This window comes from Rhinolophus sinicus, chromosome 2 (genome assembly GCF_057876585.1).
Source record: "Rhinolophus sinicus isolate RSI-liver-muscle chromosome 2, RSI-T2T, whole genome shotgun sequence".
Taxonomy (NCBI): domain Eukaryota; kingdom Metazoa; phylum Chordata; class Mammalia; order Chiroptera; family Rhinolophidae; genus Rhinolophus; species Rhinolophus sinicus.
In genome coordinates, this window is record NC_142502.1 from 80,104,516 (window position 1) to 80,130,731 (window position 26,216).

At 33.7% G+C, this 26,216-nt stretch overlaps 1 pseudogene; it reads right to left on the reverse strand.

Moving 5' to 3' along the window:
• Window positions 1-14,558: 14,558 nt before the first annotated feature.
• On the reverse strand, window positions 14,559-15,709 carry LOC109450882 (elongation factor 1-alpha 1 pseudogene; annotated as a pseudogene).
• Between the last annotated feature and the right edge of the window lie 10,507 nt (window positions 15,710-26,216).

Sequence of the window (26,216 nt, forward strand, 5' to 3'; positions counted from 1 at the left end):
GTGTTATGTCATATTTTGCTTATGCTTACTTGGTCTTTATTGCTAACATACCAGTTAGTTGGTATTAAAATAATACTGGTCCTGTGTAGTTTTTGTCTGGGGCTTGGGGTCCTCTTCCAACCTCACCAGTTGTTGGAAGAATTCACTTCCTTGTGCTTGTAAGACTGAAGTCCCATTTTCCTTTCAGCCATGGAACACTTTTAGATCCTAAATGCCACCCTTAGGTTCTTGCCTCATGGTCTCAGTGTTTACAACATGGATGTTTGCTTTCTTCTGGGCCACTCAGTGGGAGTCTCTCTCCCTCTTCTTTGACCAGAAAGAAACTCTGCTTTTAAAGAGCTCACTGGATTGGGTTAGGCTCGCTCCAGAAAATCTTTGTAGTGTCATTTAACTTAACATAATCACAGAGTAATAGTTCATCATAAACACAGGTTTCACCCACATTCAAGAGATTATACATGATTGTGGGTCATCTTAGAATTTTGCCTACTACAAATATTCTCATTAGTTCATCTTTGTCTTTTTGATGATTACTTTCCTGGAATAAATTCCTGGCAGGAAAGTTGCTAACTCAGAATAAATGCAAATTTGTAAGCTTTTAAAACATACCACTAAAGTCTAATTTTCACTCCCACCAGTACACTCAGAGTACCTGTATGTCAGTTCATCCCAGGAACAGATATATGTCTCAACATGAAAAACAATACACTGAAACATGTACTTACACATTTTTTCCTGAACCGTCTGAGGAAATTTGCAAACATGTAATGTTTTACCCTTAAATACCTCTGTATGCCAAAGATCAAGAATATCCAATTGTATAATCACAGTAAATTATTAAAATTGGATGTTAAACTCCATATAATACTTTTATCTAATATATATACTGACTTTATTCAAATTTTATCAGTTATCTCAATAAAATCCTTTTTAGCAATTAATTCAGTCCCCTGTCCTCTCCAGTATGCATTCTTGGAAGACATTTAGTTATGTGTTCTGGAATTGTTTATCAGTCTTTCTTTGTCTTTTATAACTTATTTTCTTTTAAACACAAACCATTTACTTTGGACAATTTCCCTCAATTTTAGTTTATCACACACACACACACACACACACACACACACGCACACACAATTTGATTTAGATTCTGCCCTCTTAGTAGTAATACTGCGTTGATTATGCTGTGTCCTCCAGGAGGTACATGAAGTTGGTTCATCCCATTACTGACATGAACTTTAATCACTTTGCATCAGATTTCTCCATTGAAAAGTATTATTAGCTCCTTTTAACTAGTTAAATGGGAAATACCTTGAAACTACGTACATCAAATCCTGTTGCCCATCAAATGTTTACTCCTTAGTGTTAGCATCCTTTGAAGAATGCCCTGAAACACTGTCCGTTCACAAAACAAAGTAAATTCTTTCTGTGTATACACACATATATCCTCATGCCAGCACACATACACATAAAATTATAAATTTGTTTGTAATTTTTAAATGTTTCGTACTAAAATAATTCTTAGACTACCTAGTTCTTCCTGTTTCTACAAACAAGTATCTTTTAAAATTATTTTTAAACCACACTGTATATGAGTGTAATATCAGCAAAATATTTTCTTGAAGATCTTCAATTCCTTTTTACTTTTAAAACTATAAAAATATATCCTTACTCATGCCCTTTGTAATCAATAACTTGTCATTTTGTCCTACTCTTTTGATCCCCAAATTTTCATTACTTCATAGAATAGTTTTCAATATTACTGTGTAAATTATTTTAACTATAACACTAGATAGTATATTCTTGTGATGGTTAAAGAATACCAAGAAGTTTCTTTTAGAAATTTAAGCACACGGAGATAGGAATTTAACTTATTCATCTTAACATCATGCCTTATTTATAATAATATAAATAACAACAATCACAACAATAAGAAAGCACTAAAAAAAAAACATCACTAGCACTTAAAAAGTATCCTGTTTATAACATTCTAGTAGATACATATTTACAATTACTTTATTATTACATTTACTATTTAAATGCATCCTCAAAATGGACTTACGATTTTAGTTCTAATATAATCCTAAAATTATAGATGAAAAAAACTTGTGGATATTTATAATTGTAAAACTTAAGGTGTTTAGCAAGATCACACAGCTGGTAATTGCCAGGGAGCCTAATCATCTCTGAGCCATCTCTATGTCAAGAATTCCAAAGCCTTCGTTCTTACTATTGCATATCCTGAATATCACACACTACTCTCTGTTTCTGTTAAATTGAAAATTGTCTTCTGGAGAGTTCCCCATGGAGTCAACATGATTACATATAAGACTGATGTTCTCAGAACGAACCCAATATTATAATTTGTCTAAAAAATTCTACTCTAAGTTGTTGAAACACATTATTGAAATGTTAACTATTCTGTTTTACTTGTTGATTCAAACATGTGAGTGCTCTGGTGTCTGGTTTTCGATATTTTGTTGCTCAAATGGTGTGTTCATTAAAATCTCTTAATCACTTAGTGTTCAGCCTGGGTTTTAGCTCTGAGATAGATCTAAAAAGTTATATTAAGCAGTGGAGAGAAACGATAAACAGTATTTATTCTCTAAAGATATTCAGCTATCTCATAAAGTCTTAGTTGATGTAAAATAACAATGTTGTGATGAATGGAGTCCTCAGTGATTATTTCAAGTTATTTGCTCACTAAATATGATTAGGGATTTTTTTTTTAAAGCTTTACATAAAAAAGAATTACCACTAAGAGAGTATTTAGCACAGGTAAATAATTATCCTAAACTTGAAAATATGACATGAGCTATAAGTAGCAATTGCATAGAAGTAGAGCTCAGACCACCATATTTACCACATTAAAATATATACTTAGATCAATTCAGGTAAGCTGAAATCAGGAATTGTTTAGAAAACATGTTTCCATAAGTATAATTTCCCTCCTCATCATGTTTTTATAATAATATATTATAATATTCTACCACTTCTTTGGATATTAGTATTTAAAATGGTTAATGAAAAGTATAAACCTTGAGAAGGTAGTAGCTTTGTAATAATTCTTATAAATATACTTTCTGTCTCCAAACTGTGCATTCCTAAAAGGAATTTTAAACATTAAAAAAAAAAACCTATATACATATATATATATATATATATATATATATATATATATATATATTTATTTATTTATATATTTATATACATGTATATAAATATATATGTATATATATACATGTATATATAAATGTATGTGTGTGTGTGTGTGTGTATATATATATATATATATATATATACACACACACACACACAAATGCCTAGCTAGCTAGCTAGATGACGGATCATAGGTAGGTAGGTAGGTAGGTAGGTAGATAGATAGATAGATAGATAGATGATAGTTTTTTTTTTTAATGTTCATATACATATATATGTTTTTCTCATATGATTCTACCCTACAATAGATATAAAGATTTTTCTGTCTTGATTTATCTTGTTCATTTGGTTCTCACCCACTCCTCTCCATCCTGATTCTTCTAAATCATAAGATGACAAAAATACTTTATAAGACCCAGTTAACTTAAATTAAGAAAACACACACACACACACAACTAAACCAAATCAATTAAAGAAGATGTAGAATTTTTATAACTCATAAAACATGGAAGGTAATTTATGAAGTTAATTTCAGATATAGCTGGATCTAGGGATGACTCAGTCCAGAAACTATGTCTCTGTCTTTTGACTCTACTCACCAGTGTATTTTGGCTTTACTCAGTTTCCGAGCGTTGGGCCCCACAGCCATTCATCTAATATAAGACACTAAATGTGCTCAGTGATTACAAAGAACAAGAGGAAAGATTCAAATGCTATATTTATTTTGTCTTCTTTATGAAGTATGATAATACCTATTTTTCTACCCTTTGCATGAGTTGAAATCTTCAGTATAGGGACTTCCCATGTAATGTCTTTTCAGCAAAATCATGCACAGAGCTCTTTAATCTATGGTATAGTCATTTTGTAACATAAACATTTATTCCACCTTTAAGGTTTATGTAGTAAAAATAGGAAAAAAATATTTGTATAGTCTTAATAATTAACCATAATTTTAACAAGCCACAATGTTTACCAAGAAAGAGATTTATATTTACATATAATATTAGTGTTTGAAAATGGAAATTTCTGTGAAGGTTCTGAAAATGTGTTTGGTCACTTTCTAAGACCTGTCTTAAAGTTTGGTTGACATGCTTTAATATCTAGCTTTATTTCAAAACTCATGCCATGGTTTTTCTTTCATGTGAGTGTATCCCTAGCATTGTTCTTCTGGTTGTTATCCAGAGATAGACTTCTTTTGGTTTACACATAAGAGGGGGTGCTTTGAATTGTGTCCTCCCAAAAAATTCATATGTTAAGGTCCTAACTCCCAGAGTGTGACAGTATTTGGAGACAGGGCATTTAAAGAATTACTTAAAGTAAAATGATGTTACATCAGTGGGACTTAATCTAGTATGACTAATGTCTACCTAAAAAGGGGAGATGAGGACATAGGCAGAGGGAAGGTCATATGAAGACACCAGAAGCAGGCAAACTGCTACAAACCAGTAAGAGTGGCATCAGAAGAAACCAACTCGGTTGCACCTTGATTTGGACATCTAGCTTCCAGAAATGTGAGAAAATAAATGTCTGTTATTTAAACCACCTAGTCTATGTTACTTTGTAATGTTAGCCTAGCAAACTAACACAGGGGACAAGGAAGTAAACAAGAAAGAAAATCCCTGAAGCAACCAAGGCACTGCTAAAAATATAAAATGGTTAAAAACAAAATTGGTAGATTGAATATGTTGGTAAGATGGTGACATTAAAGTGGCATTTGATAGGGAACTAGGAACACCTGTATCATATTCTTAACACCCTAAAAAATCCCTGATGGAAAGTTATGGTTGGGGAAAATTGCTTGATAATAAGCACACTTTGTTACTTCAACGCTATGGCTTTAACCCTCCCAAAACAAAAGAAATTTGTGATAGATGTGTCAGGAAGGATTCTTTTGACCCAACTTGAAGATAGTCTAAAAAAGGAAATGCAATCTAGATGGCCAGGAATCTCCCAAAACATGAAATAAATGTGAATATTAAAAATTCCAAAAACATGAAAAATGGAGAGAATTTGCCTGATCCCAGACAGGAGCTTTTTCTTGTAAAGGTAGAGTGACCAGTTACATGACATTTAACAGATCTTAATAATTATAATTAAAACAGTATAAATTTATTGATTTTAATAAATATTTGTTAATTTCTGTATTTAATTATAAACACAGTTAACATTCTATTTTGCATGTAATAAAGAATCTTGCCATAGCTCTTCAGAGAAGCAACATATAGCTATCTATAACTAAACACCATTTCAAAAAGAAGTAGTCTTTTAAAAGTTTACTCCTGTGTGTATCTATACATTAAAGTTTGAAAAGCACTTACACAGATCATGTACTATGAACAAAATGTACTTACATTAGAAATTAGAAATGAAAATATTTTATAACATATTCATTTCAAAGCTCTGAGTTTCATATAGTTCATGAAATATTTCTCACTACCCATATTTTGGATAAACGTGACTCTACTGTGTAAATCAGTGTCTGTAATTTGAGTTTGGATTTTACTGTCCTCCACTCAGTTTTCTAAAAACAAAATTGAAAATTAGAAAGGATGTTCCTCAGGAAACATACAGTTTGGTAAATAGGTAAAGGTCAGAATAGTTAATCAGCATTTTAATAAGCCCAATCTAAGCCATAAGTGTCTTGAGAGAAACAAATCCCCAAGGCATTTCTTAAAGTTCACTTTATGCAGTGACTTATTATTAATAATTATGAGCTAATTTAGGCTGAAGAGTGGCCATTCTGATTTTTAAATAACTTCTATTATTTCCTAGAAAATTGTAGAAGGCATACATGTTTTATGTTGAAGAATTCCTCACCATGTTGACTATATTAGCAAAATTGTTACCCCCAACTAAAAAGAATTTTTGAAATTTCTGACTCCATACTGAAATCAAATATACATTCCAGCTTTAGCTTAAAATTAAACTCCAGAAAGAGCAGAAATAGCAGTTACCTAAAAAGAAATATACTTTATACATTTCCATTTCTCTTCTATGCCTTATGGTAAGATGGAAAAAGGTAATGCCCTAATTCAGATTTTTTTTATTTTTGTATAGTCATATATCTGAAAAAGAAACTAGAGAAGTATAATAATTTTTAAAATACATGTTATATTGTTAAGTACAAGGGATCTGTTTTCTCCCTGAGTTTTGTTACTTAGTGCTAATTTTCTTAATCCTGTTGCTGTAGAATTGCATAGGTAATAAAATACTTGCATTTTTAATATTAATCCCAACTCAAACATGCCTCTTAAATGCTACCTACTCATTGAAGAATCTGGCATCTGTCCTTTGACAACTACCAGAAAATGCAATGTAAATAAAATGGAAATCAATTTAGGAATAAAATTTAAAATCTTGCCAAAGATACAGGATCTTCTGAAAGTGAGAGAGGTACTGTTGGAGAATTCCTTCAATCATACACCATGCTGGTGGAGACTGCAGAGTTGAAGTAGTTAAAACTGAAGGAGAGAAAATCAATAAAAATTATTACTTGAGAGGCCAAGATAATAATTTATATGTTAAAGATTAAGAGAGGCATTTTTGAAATCTGAGGAAGGCTGAAAAAAATTTCATTAAAATGTCATTAGTTAGCCATTCTGCCATTCTGACTTATATGACGTGGTGTCTCATTGTGGTTTTAATTTGCATTTCACTGATGATTAGTGATGTTGAGTATTTTTTCATGTGTCTTGGACTTCTGTATGTCTTCTTTGAAGAAATGTCTTTTCATGCCCAATGCCCATTTTTCAATTGCATTGTTTTTTGTTTTTTAGTTTTGTTTTTTGTTTTAAATTATTAAGTTGTATGAGTTTCCTATGTATTTTGGATATCAACCCTTTGTTGGATATATCATTTGTGAATATATTTTTTTATCATTCAGTAGGTTGCTTTTTTGTATTGTTAAAGGTTTCCTTCATTATGCAGAAGGTTTTTATTTTGATATCATTCCATTTGTTTATTTTTGCTTTGTTTCCCTTATTCAGGGAAAACAGTTCCAAAAAAGAGATTACCGTATTTTGCCATGTATAATGCACACCTTTTTGCCCAAATTTGTGAGGGAAAAATAAGGATGCATATTATACATGAATAGTACTAATTCTGTAGATATATAAATATTTTTAATTCTTTTATTTATGCTTATGAGTTAAAAGCGTAACTCTAGAAATCAATATGATGCCCATATGCAAAATAATACCCTGGAATATGATAATGGGTTTTGTTGAACTTACAGCAAACTTACAATGGTGATGAAGAATTCTTGGCCTTCTAACATGTGTAAATATTTTAAATTTGTTACCAGTATATAAAATTTCTTTGACCTCGTAGGTGTTTTTGTGTTTTATAGTTATTTGTTACATAAAATTCCTTGTATGTTAAAAAAATAAATGCTAAAGTTCCTTTATAATACAAAAAACAAGTACCTAAATGTAAACAAAAATTTGAACTAAAAAATTTAAAGTTTTTTTTTTCCCCCCCTGAAAGTTTGGGCCAAAAACGTGGGTGCACATTATACATGGCAAAATACAATACTTAGACTGATGTTGAATAATTTGCTTCTTATGTTTTCTTCTAGGAGTTTTATGGTTTCAGGCCTTACATTTAAGTCTTTACCCATTTTGACTTTATTTTTTGTATATGGTGTAAGAGAATGATCTAGTTTCATTGTTTTGCATGTCTCTGTCCAGTTTTCCCAACACCACTTGTTGAAAAGAATGTCATTACTCCAGTGTATATTCTTACCTTCTTTGTCATAGATTAATTGACCACATAAGCGAGGATTTATTTCTGGGCTCTCTATTCTGTTCTATTGATCTATATGTTTGTTTTTGTGCCAGTACCATAGTGTTTTGATTATTATAGCTCTGTAGTATAGTTTGGGATCAGGGAGGGTGATACCTCCAACTCTGTTCTTATTTCCCAGGATTGGTTTGGCCACTTGAAGTCTTTTCTGTCTGGCTTCATATACATTTTAGGATTATTTGTTCTAGTTCTGTGAAAAATGTCCTTGGTATTTTGATAGAAATTGCATTGAATCTATAGATTTCTTTGGGATTGTGGGCATTTTAACAATTTTAATCCTTTCAATCCATGAGCTCAGTATATCCTTCAATTTATGTGTGTCTTCTTCAATTTCTTTCTTTAGTGTCTTATGGTTTTCAGAGTACAGGTCTTTTACCTCCTTGGTTAAATTTATTCTGGTATTTTACTATTGTTGATACAGTTGTGAATGGGATTCTTTTCTTCATCATCAAAAAGTGAACATAACATATATTGGCAAGAATGTGGAGAAAAGGGAACACTTGTGAACTGTTGGTAGGACTACTGGTATACCTACATGGAAAACAGTATGGAGATTCCTCAGAAAACTAAAAATAGACAAACTATATGACCCAGTAATTCGACCCTGGGTATTTATCCAATGAAAACCCTAATTTGAAAAGATATATACATGCCTATGTTTATTACAGCATTGCTTACAATAGCCAAGATACGGAGGCAACCTAGGTGTCCATAGATAGATGGATAAAGAAGATATGGTATCTATAGGCAATGGAATATTATGCAGCAATAAAAAGAATGAAATGTTGCCATTTGAGACATATATAGATTTAGAGAGTAATCATAAGTGAAGTAGGTCAGGCATAGAAACGCAAATACCATGTGATTTCACTTATATGTGGAAACTAAAAACAAAACAAACAAAACAAAAATAGATTCATAGAAACAGGAAGGGTTACCAGAAAGGGGCCCCCTAGAGGGATAGGTGAAAAGGGGAAGGGGAATATAGTTAATAATATTGTGATAAGTTTATACAGTGAAAGGTGACTATTAGAATTAGTGGGGTGATCACATTGTAAGGTATAAAAATTGTCAAATCACTATATTGTACAACTGAAAGCTAGTATAACCGATATAAGATTGTATACCAACTAAAACAAAACAAAAAGAATGAAAAAAAAGTTTAAAAAATATTAAAGTAGAAGTAAAGGATATAATAAGACAATATGGTGTATGTTGAGATTGGAGTCATCTCAAAACTCACAAAACATAATTTTAAATGTACTTTCATGAAACCTCAGGTGAACTTTTAAAATGTATATATTTTAATGTTTTTTTAATTTAAAAATCAAACTTTTTTTTTTTTACTATTTAATGTGATATTCTTGTCTCCTTTTAAAGGTTTTTTAATTGTTCTTTTTTTTTCACCTTATAATCCCATGATAGCCTCCAACATTACTCACATGATTACTGTAAATTCACACACACACTCACACAAACACACACACACACATACACACACATGCACACACGAAAGGTATTAAACCTATTTCTCTATGAAAAGAAGCTTAATGTCTCTAGCAACAAACTTGTATGTATCTACATACATAGATAAATACCCACAAAGAATAAAATATGTATTAAATGAAATACCGGGGTGGAAGACAGAAGGGAAATCTGTTTGTTGGAAGAAACCTTAATTTTAAAGATGTGTATTCATGGTAGAGATCTAAAAACTATGCTTTATAAGGAATGGATTGAGAAAGTTGGGGAATTTCCCATGGAAATAGGAAGAATGCTTATGGATTCAGTTAATAGAATGTTACTCAGTGGGTGGAAAATAATAAAAGGATATTTAATATCATTGTAATAATAATATAGCAAAATGCTTGACACTTCACAAGTTTAAAAACAAAAATAATGGTGGTTCAACTTCATTTATTTCAATAGAGCTATTAAAAAAACCAAATGAGTTGGCTTGTGAAATCATGTGTTCTTTAACATTAGAAGGTCCTGAAGAGTCTAACTACTTTTTAAAATATGTTATTTAGGAAATTCCAGCACTACAAATTTAGGACTTTTAAATAAAACAAAATTAAAAAATATATATTTTATTAGCTCCATTTCCGTTTCTGGTACATCAGTGGGTCAGGATTTGGATTGACTTTTGCCATGGGGAACACTGTTTCCAATGAAATCTTCTAAAATTGCGCTTGCCAAGTGGATTCTTTTTAATTTAAATGCAGGCAATATAAAGGGCTCCAATTACTGGTAGCCTGAAAATATTATCTGTCTTAGATTGTGTTTTGTGGAGTGACAAATGTATGTAGATGAACTTGCAAAGTGTCTAGTACAAAGGTAGAACATTTAGCTGCTGTTAACTAATATTAGTTTGCTAAGTGGAATATAGCATACACTGTAAATGTCCAATCTTTCTTAATAATAATCGAGCATTTTGTCATGAGAAAATTCATTCTGATAACAGTAATGTAGACATAGTGATAGAAGTTATAATAGATTGAAGTACATTTTATTGTCCAGGTTGGTTCTGGTTATTTTCTATTACCTCTTATAAATCCCCCAAAATAAGAGTCTACTTTCTTTTATGTTAAGCGAATTATTGTTAAAAGAAGAATGTTAAAGAAAAAAAATTAATCTTAATATAGCATTTCAGTATAGTTTAAGTGTGTTAAATTTCTTTATTTTTATTCTTGAGAAGTTATTTAATATACAAAGTAGTTTGAAGCTCTACATGTGTTGTATTAGTTGATGCAAATGTAATTGTGGTTTTTGCAATTTTCAACCTGTTAAAGAGCAGTTACTTTTGCACCAACTTAACATATAGCTGTTGTTCATCCCATCCCAGCTATGTTGGACGGGTCCTAATCACACTGACTAAATCCCATTTTAACAACCTCTACTGTTATAGCCTCATCTTTTTGGGAAGCTGAGGGATCTTTCTTATTGAGTGTGCACCCAGGCCACTTGTAAATCAGCCCAGAAGTGTGGACATGTTAATGACCTGGGGGGGCAACCCATGATTAATGGGCACAAGAGTCAGTAGACAGTTGCTCCATTTTTCAATCATTCTAAGGAAAACTCCTGATGTGCCTTCTCCACAGATCTTCAGAAGGTTCTCATTGAATGCATAGTTATCTATTGCTGTATAACAAATTACCTTCAAAATCTAATGGCTGAAAACAACAAGCATTCATAGATGTCCCTTGGCTTACAATGGGGTTATGTCCTGATAAACCCATTGTTAAGTTAAAAATATAAGTCAAAAATTCATTCAATATCCTATTGAACATCATCATAGCTTAGCCTAGCCTGCCTTAAGTGTGCTCAGAGCACTTATATGAGCCTACAGTTTGGGCATTTACGTACCTGATTTCATCTAACTGCCTTCCTCCTCGTCTCACCGGAAGCAAGAGACACAGACAGGCTTTTTGTAGACATGATGGGATGAGAAAACAGAACACAATATCCAAAAAACACTGGCAACACTGTGTACTATAGAGCATTGATTGTTTATCCTCAGGATAGTGTGGCTTATCTGGGTGATTCTGGCTCAGAATCTTTCATCAGGTTTCAGTCAAGACGTCAGCTGGGTTACAGTCATATGAAGACTTGCACAGGGCAAAAAGATCCTCTCCCAAGCTCACTCATGTGGCTGTTGGCCAGATGCTTCAATTTTCCACAAAGCCCTCTCCATAGTGTTACTTGAGTGTCATCATGACAAAGCACCTGGCTTGTCAGAGAGAACAAGCAAGTCATACTTTGAACACATTCTACACATTAGCAATGAATCACTAAGAATAGTCTATACTTGATGAGAGAAGAATTAGGCTCCATGTTTTTAAAGAAAAGTATGAAAGAATTTTAAAACCACTACAGTGGGACTGAGCCCCCTTTGCAGTAGTGGCAAATGGCTAAATAATGCATTCCTAATTGACTTATTTTTCGTCCCTGTCTCATTCTCCTCACTCCTTCACTTTTGCTTATTTGTATGATATCCCAAATAACCTGCATTCAAGTCTTTGTCTCAATTTCTGCATATGGAACATTCCAAACCAAAATAACTAGGCACCTGTTAAATAAATACTCTCAAAATCAAAATTTAAATTATTTTCTATTGAAAACATAAAATATCATAAAATAATACCTATAAAAATAAATTCATTTCGAGTTTTATGCATTCGCAATCACTGAGTCAGTTATCATCGCTTATTATCTAAACTATTTTTCTTGTCCATAAATATTCTCCACAGCTATTTAGACAGCATTCTGATTTGTAAAGTAGCCTCAAGAAACTTAGATTTCTGTTACAGTAATTGCCTCTGAGAATATTCCTCTCTTAATTCATATGCAAAATTAAAGTAATAGAATTAGGATAAAAGTAAAAATGTTAAAAATGTCCTTTAAGATTCCTAATTTAGGCAATACTAATAAAAGTACTTATTTTACATATTAATGAGGATTCTACTTTATGCAATTTACTTAAGGGTATAATAAAATTTAATTACACATTTGAAAATACCTATAATAATTTAGATTCCAATCTGTCACCATTTCTTCAACAAATCAAACAAATGGGTTTAAAATACCTGCATTTTTAAAGATTTAGAAGATATAATGAGCTCAATTGAATAGCACAGAAAATAGTGAGATGAGTAACATTATGTGATATCTTTAGAACAAATAATCAAGGCCATCCTGGTCAGATCATTGGTTCTGCCTACCTACTAGGATATCTCTGACTTACAACCTGGTGTTCCTGTTGTGTTTCCTGGGGAACTGGTAGTTTACAATATCAAAGTATCTAGAGAAACAAAAGAGAAAAAGTCAATGTTGTGAATCCATTGTCATTCACATGAATATAAATTAAGCAAAAATGTTTGGATTCCATGACCTAGATCAAGTATATGACCGTTTCAGTTCCAGTTTGATTATGTGATGTATCATCCACAACAAGGAAGAGATCAGAGCACAGTGATAAGAGAGGTATACAATAAATTTATTTTGTTTTGCTTATGGCTATTCTCCAGAATTATGGTGACTTACATGAAAATAAGCCAAAATTCCAGAAGGTGCAAATTTTTCGATTAAAATATAAGCAAATAAAATTAAGCAGAAGTTATGTTTAGGATATGTGGATTCCTAATTGGGAAATCCCTATTCATAACTAACTGTGATCACGTATCAATAAAGGATATGTCTGTTTTACGGGGATAAACACTTCACATTTTGGTACATTCTAGAGCAAATAAATTTATGTATAGTTGTAGTTGCTAATTATTAAAAAGAAAGAAGATAAATCACAACAAAAGAACTCTGAGGATTCTGAAACTGTATGAAGTGACTTACTTATTTGATACCTTTTAGTTATTAATATTATAATTTGAGAATTATTGGCTTCAGCAAAGACCCTAATAAAGAATGAACACTTCAACTTCTTAGCATTTAAAGCTAATATTTTTAATGTTGATGTTTTGCAGTTGAGAAACAATAACTTGTAACATGGTTCCTTCCTTAATTATTAAACTATATCCCATTAATCCCGCTACCAAAGTTGAGCAAATGGATTATTACAGATTGCAACTAAATTTCTTTTTAAACTGGAAAGTAAATATTTCAAAGTAAAATAAAAGTTTGGTGAATGTGTATAAATTGACGTAGGGCTCATTTAAATTCATTTGTAACACATCAACTAAGAAGAAAAATTTATGAATAGAATTGATTGTGTGTGATGGAAATTCAGTTTTGAAAATGATTATTCTTTCTCACCCCAATTGTATGATACGAGGTACTATTTTATCTGTTTAATAAGCTCTCTGTAGGCTTTCTTTGTTATGTGCCTCATAATTTAACATGATAAATATCCCACATAGTAGTTTTGGTGCAGTGGAAGCCATAGAGCTTCTCATGGACAAGACTAGTAAGCGACATAGATTATACTTTGCTACCCTTAAGCAAGAGGAACAAGTAAAGAAGATAATGGAAAATAAATATCATATTGTTGATCTTAGTAAATTTAAATAAAAGTGACCATATCAAAGGAATAGCAAGAGCAACAACAGAGGAAATCTATAGGAGTACTTACAGGAAGAGCTAGTGGAAGAGTGGTGACCAGCAGGGTCGTTACAGAAAAGCATCCAAGCAAGGTTGTTACCAAAATAATTACAAACCCTACGAAGTAATTCTATTTGCAACTTATCCCTGACAGATGATAAAGCAGTATTTTCCAATTTGAATAATCATTTGAGGGTGGCTCCTACCACCTGCTAACAGTAATTCAAACTAACTTTTTGGTATCAAGTACTTAAATGGAGGTATGATATTGGGGCTTTTGGAAGTTCTGTTGAGTTGCAATGAAAAGTGATTTGTTTTAAATGGTTCATTTGTAATTGTTTTACATTAGATTCAATTTGTGTTTTACGTCTTCCCTCCAGTATTGTGGATCAAATCCTTTGTTAAAAGTTAAATCTGAGAGTTTCATGATTTAGTAGTATCTTTTGATTTAAGACTATATATATACATATATATAGTCTTGAGAGAGAAAGAGAGAGAGAGAGAAGTTATCAAGTTATGAAAAGAGGTGGAGAAAAGTTAAATGCACGTTAACTTTTCCCAGAATGGTTATCAATCTTCTTCAGCTCATCAAATTTGCAAGAAATATGAGCTGTATGACAGTCAAGCACAGATGTGTATCCGGCACTGATGTAGCCTGGATGGTTCAGGATAGTCACCTGAGCTGTGAAGCCAGCTGCTTCCATTGGTGACTCATTTTTGCTGTCACCAGCCACATTGCCACGATGAACATCTTTGACAGACACATGTTTGACGTTGAAGCCCACACGACCCCAAGAAAAGCTTCACTCAAAGCTTCATGGTGCATTTCAACAGGCTTTACTTCAGTTGTAACGTTGACTGGAGCAAAAGTGACCACCATGCCGGGTCTGAGAGCACCAGTCTCCCCTCAGCCCACAGGGAAAGGACCAATACCACCAATTTTGTAGACATCCTGGAGGGACAGATGCAAAAGCTTGTCAGTTGGATGAGTTGGTGGAAGGATGCAATCCAGAGCTTCAAGCAGTGTGGTTCCACTGGCACTACCGTCTTTGCCAGTGACTTTCCATCCCTCGAACCAAGGCATGTTAGCACTTGGCTGCCGCATGTTGTCACCATTCCAACCAGAAATTGTCAGAAATGCTACTGTGTCAGGGTTGTAGCCAATTTCCTTAATGTAGGTGATGACTTCCTTTACAATGTCCTCATATCTCTTCTGGCTGTAAGGTGGCTCAGTGGAATCCATTTTGTTAATACCAGCAATTGTTGTTTCACACACAGTGAGTAAGCCAGAAGGGTATGCTCATGGGTCTTCCCATTCTTGGAGACACCTGCTTCACATTCACCAATACCAGCAGCAATGATCAGGACAGAACAGTCAGCTTGAGATATATCTGTAATCATGCGTTTAATAAAGTCTCAGTGTCCTGGGGCATCAATGATGGTCACATAATACTTGCTGGTCTCGAATTTCCACAGAGAGATACATATAGTGATCCCACGCTCATGTTCAGCTTTTAGTTTATCTAAGACCCAGGCATACTTGAAGGAGCCCTTTCCCATCTCAGCAGCCTCCTCAAATTTTTTGACAGCTCCTTTGTCAGTCCACCACATTTGTAATCAGGTGACCAAAAGTAGTAGACTTGCCAGAATCTATGTGTCCAATGATGATGATGTTGATATGACTATTTTTCTTGTGCATTTTGGGTTAAATTTAGCAGTGGTTTTCCCTACACTTGTGTTCGAGGGGGAAACCCATTGCAAAAAAGCAATAACTGATTTATTTTCAGCCCTGAATAATATGTTATTGTTGTAAGTAGGCCGTTAGTAATGTGGTAACAAAAAGTGGGAAGAGAGAAAATAAGGACAGGAAGGAATCTCTTGAGCAGATGCACACATTAATGTCATTTCTTGAGTTAGTTTCCTAGAGTTAACATAAGAAATCCCCACAAACTCGGTGGCTTAATGTGGCCATGCAGCAGCCTACCTGTCTGTCTCCTTGTACCTGCCCCCAAAGAAACGAGAGTCTGTGAGATGGATCCTTTCAAGGACTTTGCTTCACCTTTGTGTTTGCACCTTATGTCTCCCTGTTTGGTCCCAAAAAGATGGCTGGTCAGCCAATGATGAGTAAGATTCCCCATGGGAGGGGGGAGGACAACTCAAGCCAGGTGCAGTTGAGTGGGGACCAACAGGAGAATCCACAGGGTTCACAGAGGTGGGCACAGCCCCCCACCTTCCCCAGGCTAAGGAAAGCCTCTGCCTCTGTGGCTGCATTCCTTCCCAATACCCGCAAGGGAAGAGATTCAATGATGTGCTCTCCATCTATTCATATGCATATAGTTGTGTCCCTTGAGGAAGTACAAACATCCTGAGACTTATGGTTCTGCTGCCTGCAGGCAAGGGTGATTGGCTTGAATTAGTTTCCTATTATGATGTATAGGATTCACAGATCTTGAGATTGACAAGCTTTATCTCCTTTGCTTCCCCACCTAACTAATAAAAGCTAATGCATAGGCCAATTAGGCACCCCAGCCCAGTCCTTGAGGCTGCTCTGTGTCTCCTCTTCTTATAAAGACACTTGTCCTTGGATTTAGGGCCCATCTAGTTAATTCAGGGTGATATCATCTTAAGATCATTAATCACACCAGCAAGGACCTTTTCTCCAAAGAAGGTCACCCTTACTGGTACTGAGTGTTAGGACTTGACTTACTGTTTTAGGCCCAAAGTTCAACCTTTTGTAAAATCTCAAAGCAAGTTCTCAGCTGCATCAACAGGTTGGATCTCTCAAAACACATTTGAATGAGAGAATCCCAAGGGGAAAGGTGACACTACTATTAAACCAAGAATAAACAGAACCAATATTTTAAATGTCACATCGCCTTCTGTATTGGTTTCAATTATATGCTAAATTTAAAGATTACATTATAAATTTAAAAGTGGTCAGGACTTGGGCTAAACGAGGTTACTAAGGAATCAATCTTTAATTAAATATATGTGAGACATTTTATACAATTATCAAACTTGTCACTATTTTAAGTTTGCTGACTATCTTATAATCAGCTTTAGTCAATGGCGTAGATGCTTTAATAATACCTGCATTCATGCATGCATTTATACCAAGCTACATAGGTTTAATATAGCATGGAAGGAGCAAAATTTATAATGATTGATCTTTATGATGTCTGGGTCTTATTTTTTCCCTCTTGCTTATGATTGTGGTTGCTTTTAGATCAGGGGGTCTTAATTTCATTTAAAAACTGGTGACTATCAACTCAATTATCTCTCAACTACTTCATGTGCTTAATTTTATTCTTAATTTGGCAAATATGGACTCTACAATATAGATGTATATGTATTATATATACATTTATATTTTTCACATTTCTCTCTTAGATGTCTGCCTGGGTTTTCTAGTCAATTTTGTGAAATTAACATAAATGAATGTTTTTCATTACCATGTCTATATGGTACAAGCTGTGAAGATCACATCTATGGATATATTTGCAAATGTCAACAAGGTAATTATTGAAAAAATAATCATTCATACTGTATATGTATACTTGTAAAATGTATATGTTTATATGTGTATGTGTATGTATAATACAGTTTTGATGGTCAACTACACCTGTAATGCTGTTGACTATCAATCAAGTTCTAAGCACTGACTACACTTGATAAACTTGAAATAGATATTCTGTGAACTGGTAAGCAATTGTTTAGACTATCAGCATGAAATCCTAGTATTTAGTGTGTAATATCTCACTGGGTATTTTCTAAATTTATGTAAACTTCAGATTCCTGATTTTTATTTATAACAATTGTGCTTGGCACATAACAGTCTTTTATAAAGGTTAGCTCTTATTAATATTGACAGTATTATTACATCCAATGATTGTTAATACAGGTATCAAACGGGTGAATAAGCTGATTTTATTCAAGACATAATTTTTCATTAATAACTTATCTTTTGGGCCATTTCTGCCTTTGGTCATATTCTCTTTACATATTGATATAAAGAAGTTGTGTTTATGCATCTTTTTTTTTTCTCTCTTTCCTCTAGTTTTCTTAACTTTTCAGCTTTGTTTCTTTCTTTCTCTCTCTTCTGTTACTCATCTTCAACATTCAGTTGTATCTACCCAAAAGGAATCTTGAATGCTTGTATTTCCTTGAGCAGAATACTCTCTGAGGAATATATGTAGAGGGTATTATTGGTCATTAAGAAAGAATTCTCACTATTGACAGACCCCACAGAAGCCTTGAGGCAGCTTGTGGATACCCCAGGGTTCTAGGCTTCTAGTTATTTGGATCCCCTGAGGAAATAACAGCTAGGCAGTGTGGCAGTGCAAAAAATAAAACTTTCCTTCCATCTTTTATCTTCTTTTGGCTGGGCAATAATCAAATTAGCAGAGACAGGTTAACAGGAAAAATGTCTAAGATTTATCATTATGGAAATACATGCTGGGGAAGTCATAAGATATGAGACCTGAAATGCATTGGACATTTGAGGCATATATACCTTCTGAACAAAGGAGAAGAGAGGCAGAGGTCTAGGATTCCCAAGGGGGAATGTGTAATTCACAAGTATGAGCAAGAGCAAACAAATGGTAAACAAATTCCTGCTGGGCTATCCAGAAACAATGGGACAGAGAGAAACAGACTTTGCTAGATTTCTTCCAGTCTGGCACATGTGTACTATTTCTTATGTGCTAAGATGATTATTATGAGGTTCCCTTCTTGAAGTAGGTTTTCCTATCTGGATTCTTTTAGGCAGGGAAGGGGGAGGTTCTTTTTGACTTTTTGTTTGTTTGTTTGTTTGTTTCTTAATAACCAGTTTAAAATCTATCCCAAAAGGCACATTTTGGGGTGGCAAACTTTCATCCCCTTCAGCAGCCATATGAGTATTAGGGCTCCTATTGTTTATGTGTTGTCGTGCTAATTATCAGTTGAGTGCCAGCAATATACTGCTTACAAGTTGAACACTCAGTGTTTTTCTCTGTTTTGGCACACTCAGTATTGATATTAGGTTTTACTTGGTCAGACAGAATATCTAGACACATTTGCACCTGCATTTTGAAATAGGTACCTATAAATAAGACCGTAACTCTTGGAGGTAAAAGTAGAATAAAGATTACAGTTCTCTGATATAATAAATGCCATTTGAAAAGTTTTACCTCTTTCAAATAAAAATGTCTTTATTTGAAGTCTGAACATTTAAAACATTATGAAAGCTACCATAAGTAATTAATATAGTTTTACGAAAATAATTGAGAAAACAGGTACATAAAAAATTTTTACCATATCAATACATATAAGTGCTGGCTTAATTTTTTGCCTTAATATGTTTAACACCAAATATATTTAACACCACTAGATTAGTTTTGATGCTCTAGGTTAAGATTTCACTTATTTTACATGCACTTGGAAGCATGGAACCATTTTGAGGCAGTTGCAGCTTTCAAATGAAGCCCCATTCTGAATGAATCTGCTCATTGGCCCATAGCAAAATGGAAAGGTTCAAAAATGATACCCATCTGTGTTGTTATGTGTTAGAACTTGTTGGTACTTTTGATTTAACACTTGGATTCTTCACGACTTAGTCACAAGAGCAAAAACCAAGTAAGCAACAAACCAAACAAATTTTTGGCAAATGCTGTGGACACCCTTCCAGACTCCTGTTCTCAAGGGCTCTCTGCAGCCATGTCTCATAATCATACCAATCCATCCTCCCTCAGAAGTTATTTAAGTAATAATCTAGCTCTTCATCCTCATTCTTTTTATTAGCATAGTTAGCTGTAATTCTTTTCAGGGTTTAAAAAAAATGTACTGTAAAGATCACTCTGGCGTAAAGTTCTATAGTTTCTACAAATGCATAAAAAGTTGCGTAACTGTCACCACAGCTAGTTGTGTAACCACTATCCCCAAATTGTACTCATGCTACCCCTTTGTAGTCAATCCTTTCCTCATCCCCAATATAAATTGATTTGAATATATTTCTGACTTTCTTCTTTATCATTTTTGTCTTTGAGAATTCTACCTGTTGTCAAGTTCTTCTTTCTTTTGGATTCTGAATTTCAAAATTTGAATGCTAAATATAGGAGGAGTTCAGCATAAATGTGTTTGAAAAATAATAATTATAATAAAAATAACAATACTAGTGCGTGTGGACACCATACCATGTTTGTTATATGTATTGATTCATTTAAGTTTTCATTATAACCTAGTGAAGAAGGTACTGTTATCTCATTTTATCAATGAGGAAATTGAGTCGCAGAGACTTTAGGTAATCTCCCACAGCACATTAGTGGCAAAGCTGAGATTCATAGCCAGGGATTCTGGGCCTGGTGCTGTAAGAAGTCATCGTTTGTTATGTTTCCCAAAGAAGGGCCTTCACTGAATAGCGACTTCCCATGATGGTACAGTTTTCCTAGATAAGTTCCAGAAATCTGCTAGACAGTGTTATGCTTATAATTAATAGCATTGGACTGCACATATGAAATTTGTTAGGACAGATATGTTATATTAAATGTTCTTACAAACAAAAAAGGTCAAATTGACAACCATTAAAAAAACAAACAAAAAAACAAAACCTTCACCAATATGATCTGTCAGTGTATTGCAGCTTAGTCTAGATGTTAGTAATTCTAATCACTGTGAGGTTTCTCCAGGGAGGTTGTCCACCCAGATCTCTCTAATTATTGATTTAAACGCTTCCATAACAATAACTAAACTAGTCACCACTTTTCTGAATAGTTCATAGCAATTCACCTTTTCCCAGATATCACAGAAAGATACAAAGGCTGATTCATTTGGTTTATACAGTTCCACTCTTTTCTCTCAGCCATGGAGGAAACAAACCTTAAATAACGTTGGTAACTTTTCCTTAGGCTCTGGTCTAAATCATGCCTATTCTTACTACGCACAGTTCTGTATGGAAACCTACTTTCACTTGGTATTTACTTCTGTCTTTAAGTTAGTTGAGAATTATAAATTATAGTCATTTTCTATTTTAATCCATTGTGGGAATATTCCTTAAGTTCACCTCATATTGTCAATCATCAGAATTCTCTTGTCTTCCTGTAACAACTACTCTTCCTCCATCTTGGGTGGCTCCACAACTGTATCTCCAGTTCTATAATTTTATCTTTAGTTTCCCTTTCCTCTTCGTTTTAGTCCAAACAGCTTCATGACTCCTGCAATACTCTGAACAGAACACAATTTGAAAAATTAAATGCCAGTTTCTTCATCAAACATATCTGCAAAACTCAACTTAAATATAAACTGGATGTAAGTGGGATAGAAGATACTCTAAATGTTATTTAGTTTTGTATCACCAAATCCTATCTGAGGGAATGTATTCTAATGGGTGCTCATGAAGTGTTCAATACGCATTGAAAAAGTACAATCCATTAATGATGCTGGCCATTGTTGCATAATCATAGATAGGGCCATGGTTGGCATAAAGCCTCCCTCCTCTCGGTAAGCAGACAAATTAGATAGTTCTCCCCTTTCCTCCAAACTAACAAGGTACCGTGCTGGACAAGTGGAGCACATGTTGGCTCTCAGAACTCACTCATCCTCTCTGCATGAGCTCTCTGTGCAGAGAGCAGGGTGACCAGCCTGACCATGATAGTCCTAATCTCAGAGCTGATCATCTCCCTCTCCAGTGCCTTCAATGGCTTGTGAGCTCATTCCCATGCAAGCATCAATACAAGCATTCACATTATTTTGCAAGATAAAACACACTATTTTAGCCCAAAGAATCCCATTTAGAGGGTTATATAAAAATGTTTAACACTCAGTAAGTAAAACCACAGTCTATCCCATTATGAGCAAATTAAAAGTGAAGGGAACAATCTCTGTACTGCAAATGTGAATGCTTCACCCAGAGTTGTTCTGAATCCCTGGGGCAGTTACCGTGCTCACTCTTTATATTGTTGATAATATAAACTACAGATTCACATTTTGCTCTTAAAATAGCATTATTCAGTTTGAAGTGGAAATGCTGCATTGTAGTTAGGGCAAGGAAGCAGAGGAGCAAACATAATATCTGCTATGAGTTCTCACAATTATTAAGTCATGGATAGGACTTTTGTATTTGAACATAACAAATACAGAATGATTTTTCTTTTAATCAAGAGCCATGAAAAATGAAATAATCTTTAATATAAAATAGACTGCATACTGTTGTACTTTCATGAAGATTTAAGTGTAAAAATCAACCCTTCTACATATCTAGAGTTAGACTAAGAAAAACAAATTTGATTCATGTTATTGAATTACTAGATTAACATATTAACTAGTAAGACAGAATTATTTTAGATTTAGGTTTAATTTTATTTTATTTTCCTCAGATTAGATGCAAATTAACTGATGCTTAGAGGGAAAATGAAGTGAAAGTAAAATATATAAATCTTTGAAATAGTGACTTTTATTTTCATTAATAAACTATTATAACTGCTATGTTGTAGTAGAGATTGGTAGTATTAAAACTGGTCATTATTTCTAGTTGTATGTGTTGATGTATTGAAAGATTTGTTTTGTTCATCGACTTAAAAATAAGTCTAATTTGTTATTTTTACTACAGTTTGACATCTAAAGTCTTTATTTTACACCCACTTTAGTTGACATCATATATTCTGTAAGCATTTATTTTCTATTGTGTGTCGGATATTAGATTAGTACTATGAGTTTAACACCATAATGATTTGATCATTTTATTCTGGATTGCAAATAAAAACTATTGGATTATTTATTTTTAATCACCAAACAGTATTCTGTGAATATCTGGTTACCTTATTACAAATGGACATCACATCTATGTGGGACTCAAAGGACGTTTTCTTCAGTTCTGCTTCCATTTCTGAAGCTTTTTTTTTAAATCTCACCCAATTGATTTTCATTTTATATTCCCTTATTCTCTTCCCATTACTTAGCATCACCTTGCCCATACCAGTACAAGGACATCTATCTTATTTATTTTTGATGAGTATGATTGGCACTCAGCGTCCCTTCCTGTCTATTGTGGTTTCTGACTTCAGAGGCAAGGAAATTAAAACTACAATATCTAAACTCCTTCAACGCTGAGGTTGTAAATATAAATTGAGTTCCACCAATGGATATCATAGCAGTTTCAGCTGGTAAAGAAGGTCATGGACGTGGGATTATCTGCAGCAGATTCCACTATCACGTCACCAACTGTGTGTATATTAAAATGCAGTATGGCAGAAACATCAGTCAGACTCTGCAGTCCAGTGTTCAGCCACTAGTTTCATGACAGGGAGAGGCAGCTGGAGAGGTTGAAGTGGCAGCTTCCTGATAATCCAGCTTCCCTCAATTAGTCAATGGAACTCAATAATAATGGTGGTTTTTATGTTTCTTACCTGTCTGATTATGGCTGAGGTGGCATCTCTCAGCGAGTCGTATCTTTGTTTTTTGGAATTATTCCTACTGCCTTTCCATCTACTAATTTTGTAAGCATCTTATTTCCTGTTGCTAAGGACCATTTTGCTCAAATACCTAAGGTGGTTTCTGTTTCCTGTGCTGAACTCTTATTTTCTATCCTACTTTGTTATTTTTGACCAAGACGGCCTTAATGTTCCCCTCAGCTTAACTAAACTGTAGACAGGCTTCTTCAAGACTCTAGGCCCCTGACCTTCCTTTCCTTAGAGCATTTACTTTAGAAATCTTGTAATTTCTTTCTCTGCACCTTTGAGATGTAAACCTTGCAGCCTCTTGTCAGTATTACAACCCAGAAATGTCTTTCTCAAGGAACTGGGAGCCATGCCTTTGAAATAAAATCACAGAAGGAGGTAGTGTCCCTGTCTCCCAGTCTCTGTGAGAGAGGGGAAACCTAATGTCAATAAGTGATAATTAGCAAACACAGATGGCCTAAGCACATTGACCAACTTCCCCCAGCCCAATATCCTCCAGTACTTTTCCATTAGCTCGCCCCAGCACTTAAATAGCCTCCCACCTACCTTTGGTTCAGTGCAGTTGAGTTCAAGGTCTCTCTCCCCCCATTTCAATAGCCCTTCTCCCTCTTATTGTAACACTCTTGAATAACACCTTCCGTGTCTTTTTAACTGGTCTGGTGAATTGTTTTTTCTTTCACATTTCACATTATAAGGTTTAAATCTTTGTAATGTTCTTTATATTAAAAGCAAGAGGAAAACTACATTATTATTTTAAATTGTTTAAAACATATTGTGAAATGTTTTATTCAAACAAAAGAATGGACCATTAATGTAAATTTATTATATAAAATGATACGATTAACCTTTGTGTATCTGTCGTTTGCTTCAAGGAGTAAAATATTGGCAATAATCCCGAGATCCTCTGTATCTCTCCCTGAACTCATTAATACAACACCTCACCTCCTGCCCCAATCCTGTACTATTGTGAATTTCATATTCAACTTTCTCTTAGTATCCCTCAGAGGTTTACTATGTATGTATATATCTCTAAGCAATGCTATTAAGTTTGTATGTATTGACTCTTATAAGAATGGTTATCAGAATATCTTTTTATGGAATATGCTTTTATGTTCATCAATACTTTTTTGAGATTCAACCACATTAATGACTGGTCATAATGACTTTTTTATAAGCCCTTCAAGGGTATTTCTTCTGTAATACATTTTCTAGTCTCCGTAGTAGTAATGGATACAGAATCAGTTCAGCATACGTAAGAGCATAAAAGAGTAGAAAGAGTCTTGGACAAGGATTTGGTAAATTTAGTCTTTTGGCAGCTGCTTCTAAATTTGATCTGGACTCTGCCAAATCTTTTAAATGTGTATTTTTTTCTTCCTATAATGCAATATTGTATTAAATCATTTCTAAGCACTCCAGAATACTTATTTAATCGTTCTCTTTGAATTTATGATGGAAGAACAGTGAGAGTATATTGCTAAGTAGGAACAAGACTAAGTCTGCATTTCCTGACAGCTAGATTAAATGCTGCTGGATAATACATAGAAAAGTAAAGAAAAACTTTAAATTTGCAATTATAGTAGTCACTGAGTAGGGAGAGCTGCCTCCAAGTGTACTGATTGTCCCTATGTAGGATGGTATATTTAGAAATGTTCAGGTTCAATTTGTGACAACATGGATGGATCTTGAGAGTGTAATGCTGAGCGAAATAAGTCAGACAGAAAAAGCAGAGAACCATGTGATTTCACTGATATGTGGTATATAAACCAAAACAACAAAAGAACAAGACAAACAAATGAGAAACAGAAACTCATAGACACAGACAATGGTTTGGTGGTTGCCAGAGGGTAAGGGGGGTGGGGGGTGGGGGGTGGGGGGTGGGAGATATGGGTAAGGGGGATCGAATATATGGTGATGGAAGGAGAACTGACTCTGGGTGATGAACACACAACGGGATTTATAGATGATGTAATACAGAATTGTACACCTGAAATCTATGTAATTTTACTAACAACTGTCACCTCAATAAATTTAATAAAAAAAAAAAAAAAAAAAAAAAAATAATTAAAAAAAAAAAAAAAAAAAAAAAAAAAAAAGAAATGTTCAGGTTCAAATGTTCTTAAACATGTTAAGATTAATTATAAATAGTTGTCATATAGGAAGAAATCAATGTTTTAAACAAATGTTCCTAATATACATCTAGTAAGCCATACATAGCGTGAAAAGCTTAACAATGTTGGTTGCTAGGTTGATGAGAAATGCTGGCAAAAGCCAAACAAAAGATATACACACAATGTTTTAGTATGGAAAATTAGATCATGACGTTTAAAGAAAATTCTTACAGCCAATGGTGATCTGAATAGATACTTAATATTTATCTTCTATCAAATCGCAGCTTAACAAATACTAACTGTAAAACACTGCAAGGATTTCAAGAAAATACTTCATATCTAGAAATCTGTAGTAGTTGCTTTTCTTTGAATTTATGAAGCATATTAAATGGAAGTTTGGAATGTTTATTCTATTGCCTTCTATGTATTTATTCCAAGGGAAAATACGTGAAGACATCTGAACATGTAATATAGAATGGCACAATATGTATAAGCCGAGACTTCATTTCACATGTACTTATTTCCATTTCTACATAACTGTGTGATTTCAGGGCAAAGTATCTTCTCTAAGTTGAATTTTCTCATCTATTAAATAGAAAGTAAGAATACCAACCAGATAGAATGATTATGAAGATAAACTGCAATAATTTATATAAAACACCTAGCACTG